General features: G+C 38.0%; 1 pseudogene across 1 annotated transcript; it reads left to right on the top strand.

Annotated features, from left to right (window-relative positions):
• The first annotated feature begins 1925 nt into the window (after window positions 1-1925).
• Window positions 1926-3676, top strand: LOC308415355 (60 kDa heat shock protein, mitochondrial-like; annotated as a pseudogene). The gene has a single exon. The product of its transcript is annotated as a 60 kDa heat shock protein, mitochondrial-like (transcript).
• The last annotated feature ends 652 nt before the right edge of the window (window positions 3677-4328 follow it).

Genomic DNA, 4328 nt, shown 5'->3' with positions numbered 1-4328 from the left:
CTATCCAAATAATCTGGGAGAGAAGGACAGAGAGGTAGGTAAGCTGTGTAGCACTTACACTCAGACTGATTGCGAGAACCCAACCCAGGTGCCCTAACTTTTCCAAAGGTCTCTTGCTTTCTTGCTGGTGATTCATCTTATCTCTGACAGAAATGGGGCTCCTACTTAGCTACTTTTTTCTCTTTTCGTTGTTCTTGCTCTCTTTGGCACTTTAAAATGACATTACCATTGCTATAATCTTTTTGCTTAAAAACTTATGGCCTTAGGACTAGAGATTTCATTACAAGTATAAAGCATTTCAAAGTTTATAAATTTCTTATCTCATAAATTATCTTCTCCAGGACTTACAATAAATCCATGAAGCACATATTGTCTAGAACCCTCCAGCAAAGAATATGAGTGTGACAAGAGGCACTAGAGGCCAGGGAGTATCATTAAATCAAGTATCCCTTGAGGTACAGTAAGTCAAGAAGGGCTTTACTTTTAGGATCAAAAGAAAGTCAAGGCCACAGCCAGTAGAAGTTAGCCCATATGTATAAATATAAAGGTAGCCACAGAATACAGAAGACACAGACCTAGGACACCAATATATTTATATTAAGTCAAAAGTTAAATGAGAAAGGGCATGTAAATAATTAATTCATAAATATTGATATTTCTAAACACTGATGATGCTAAAGAATGTTCTTTTATGTAGATCTAGGTTATCAAACTGTGGGCTAGGTAATAGCAAAGGTAAGACTGCCCCCCATGGCTCCTTTTTTTATTGAAGAACTTTATTTTTAAAAAACAAAGATAAATGTACAAATTTCAAGCATTTTACATAAAAGTATATGAATACATTTTTGTCATTGCTTGGCTTTTTTTTTAAGGTTTGATAGTGTGCATTAAGATCTTACTAGTTCCAATGAGCATAAAGTACATGTAAAACAGGATGTAACCTGGAATTAGTCAAAGTTTTCTTGGTGTGTAAGGAGTAAATATAATGTTTTTTTTCTTTCTTTCTTTTTCATGAACTTCACACAGTCTGTGAGTTGTTTCTGGGGTGTTCAGAGCTTTCTGGGGATAGTTTCCCATTATCAGTGACTGCATATTATGTCTGTTCTTTTGTGACTGAGTTATCTCACTCAGGATGATATTCTCTAGATGCAGCCATTTTCTTAAGAATTTTATAAAGTCATTGTTTCTGATAGCTGAGTTGTACTCCATTGTGTAAATGTACCACAATTTTTGTATCCATTCATCTTCTGAAGGACATCTGGGTTCTTTCCATCTTCTGGCTATTATAAATAGGGCTGCTATGAACATTGTGGTGCATGCGTCTTTGTTGTATGTTGGAGCTTCTCTGGGATAAATGCCCAGAAGTGGAATAACTGGGTCTTCAGGTAGTACTATGTCCAAGGCAAGACTGTTAACAGTATAATTTATGAAATGACAAAAGAGGTAATCAGCAATAACTAGTTGGTAAGTATGGTGGTTTAAATATGCTTGGCCCAGGCAGTGGCATTATTAGGAGGTGTGGCTTTGTTGGAGTGGGTGTGGCCTTGTTGGGGGAAGTGTGGCATTGTCAGGGTGGACTTTGAGACTCTTAGAGCCATGTAGGAGCCAGTCTTCTCCTGTTTGCAGTTAGATCAAGATGTAGAACTCTCACTTCCTTTTTCAGCATCATGTCTGCCTGGACAGACCATGCTTCAGGTCTTGACAATAATGGACTGAACCTCTGAACCTAAAAGCCTTCACTGCAATAAAAACCTAACTAAAACAGTAAGCAATAGGATCTGAATCATGTATACACAGTCCCAGGTGATTGCTTGAAAGGTTATCTCCTCTAAGAAGTAATCTGAAATCTTAGAGAACATCAATATAATATTTTAAAAAGCATAATTAAGCCTGGCCTTGTGCTTTCCTGCCAAGACCCTGCAGAAATGCTTCCACTACCCATAGTCTTTCGCCAGATGAGATCCTGGAAACTGGCTCCTCAGCTCACTTGGGCCTGTGATAAAGACATAAAATTTGGTTAGGATGCTCAAACCTTAATGCTTCAAGGTATAGATAGACCTTTTAGCTGATGCTGTAACAGCTACAGTGATTGTTGAACAGAGTTGGGGAAGTCCCAGAGTAACAAAAGGTGGGGTCACTGTCGCAAAGTCAATTAATTTAAAGTAAAAATACAAAAGTATCAGAGCTAAACTTGTTCATGATGTTGCCAGTAACACAAAAGTAGAGGCTGGGGATGGCACCACCACTGCCACTGCCACTGCCACTGTTGTGGCGAGGTGTATTACCAAGGAGGGCTCTAAGAAGATCAGCAAAGGAGCTAATCCAGTGGAAAGCCAGAGAGGTGTGATGTTGGCTGTTGATGCTGCAATTGCTGAACTTAAGAAACAATTTAAACCTGTAACAATTCCTAAAGAAATTGCTCAGGTGGCTACAATTTCTGCAAATGGAGACAAAGATATTGGGAACATCATTTCTGATGCAAAGATAAAGTTTGGAAGAAATGGTGTCATCACTACGAAAGATTAAAAAAAAAAAAAAAAAAAAAAAAAAAAAAAAAAAAAAAAAAAAAAACCCAAAATGATCAGCTAGAAATTATTGAAGGCTTGAAGTTTGATACAGGATATATTTTCCCATATATTACTAACACATAAAAAGGTCAAAAATGTGAATTCCAGTATGCCTATGTTTTATTGAGTGTAAAGAAAATTTCTAGTGTTCAGTCCATTGTACCTGCTCTTGAAATGGCCAATACTCATCTGAAGACCTTGGTTAAAATCACTGAAGATGTTGATGGAGAACCTCTGAACACAGTGGTTTTGAGAAGGCTAAAAGTTGGTCTTCAAGTTGTTTCAATCAAAGCTCCAGTGTTTGGGGACAATAGAAAGAACCAGCTTAAACATATGGCTATCAGTACTGGTGGTTCGGTGTTTGGAGAATGGGGTTAAATCTAAATCTTGAAGATGCGCAAGGCTCATGACAGGAAAAGTTGGAGAGGCCATTGTCACCAAAGATGATGCCATGCTTTTGAAAAGAAAAGGTGACAAAGCTCACATAAAAAACATATTCAAGAAATTAATGAGCAGCTAGACATCAGAACTAGTGAATATGAAAAGGAAAAGCTGACCGAACAACTTGCTAAACTTTCAGATGGAGTCGCTGTGTTGAGGTTGGAGTGACAGTGATATTGAAGTGAATGAGAAGAAAGAGTTACAGATGCTCTCAGTACTACAAGAGCAGCTGTTGAAGAAGGCATTGCTCTAGGAGGGGGCTGCGCTCTGCTTTAATGCATCCCACCCTTGGGTTCATTAAAGCCTGCTAATGAAGATCAGAAAATAGGTGTAGAAATTATTTAAAAGAGCACTTAAAATTCCTGCAATGCTGATTGCTATGTATGTTGGTGTTGAATAATCTTTGATAGTTGAGAAAATTCTTCAGAGTTCCTCAGAAGTTGGTTATGAAGCCATACTTGGAGATTTTGAACACTGTGGAAAAGAGAATCATTGATCCAAAATTAGTTGTAAGAACTGTTTTACTGGATGCTGCTGGGATGGCCTCCTTGCTTACTAGAGCCAAAGCTGTAGTGACAGAGACTCCTAAAGAAGAGAAGCACTCTGGAATGGGTGCAATGGGAGGAATGGGAGGATTGGGAGAGGATATGGGAGGTAGCATGTTCTAACTCCTAGAATAGTGCTTTGCCCTTATTAATTAACTGTGACAGGAAACTCAAGGCAGGTTCCTCACTGATAACTTCAGAGAAGTCACGTGAAGAAAATGACTGAAGAGAAGAAGGCTGGCTGATCACTGTAACCATCTGTTACTGGTTTCCTTTGACAATATATAATGGTTTACTGCTGTCATTGACCATGCCTACAGATAATTTATTTTGTATTTTTGAATAAGGACATTTGCATATTCCTGATGTGGGATGCAAGAGCCATAACCAGTGTCCTGCTTTCAACTTAAATTACTGAGGCATCTCTACTGTTCTTTCAGCATCAGGACTGTAGCGCTGTGTCACCACATGAGAAGTTCAGAAGCAGCCTTTCTGTGGAGGGTGGGAATGATTGTGTACAAAGCAGAGAAAGAAGTATCCAATTATGTGACAACCTTTGTATAAAAATATTTAAATTTGCAAAAAGAAAGCATAATTATGAATATCCCTCAGGATACTGATGGTTTACTCTTGAGAATTCTAATACTGAAAATATTATTCATTTGTTATGTAATTTTTTCCTCTCTTTGGTTGTTTATCATCTTTTCAGACACCTTATGAAATCTCTTGCCAGTGGTAGACATTGGGAATACCAAAGAAATGACACGCTCCTAGT

The sequence above is a fragment of the Micromys minutus genome, assembly GCF_963924665.1.
Source record: "Micromys minutus genome assembly, chromosome: X".
Lineage (NCBI taxonomy): Eukaryota > Metazoa > Chordata > Mammalia > Rodentia > Muridae > Micromys > Micromys minutus.
Note: the sequence above shows the minus strand (reverse complement) of the source record. Positions and strands in the feature narration are given on the sequence as shown.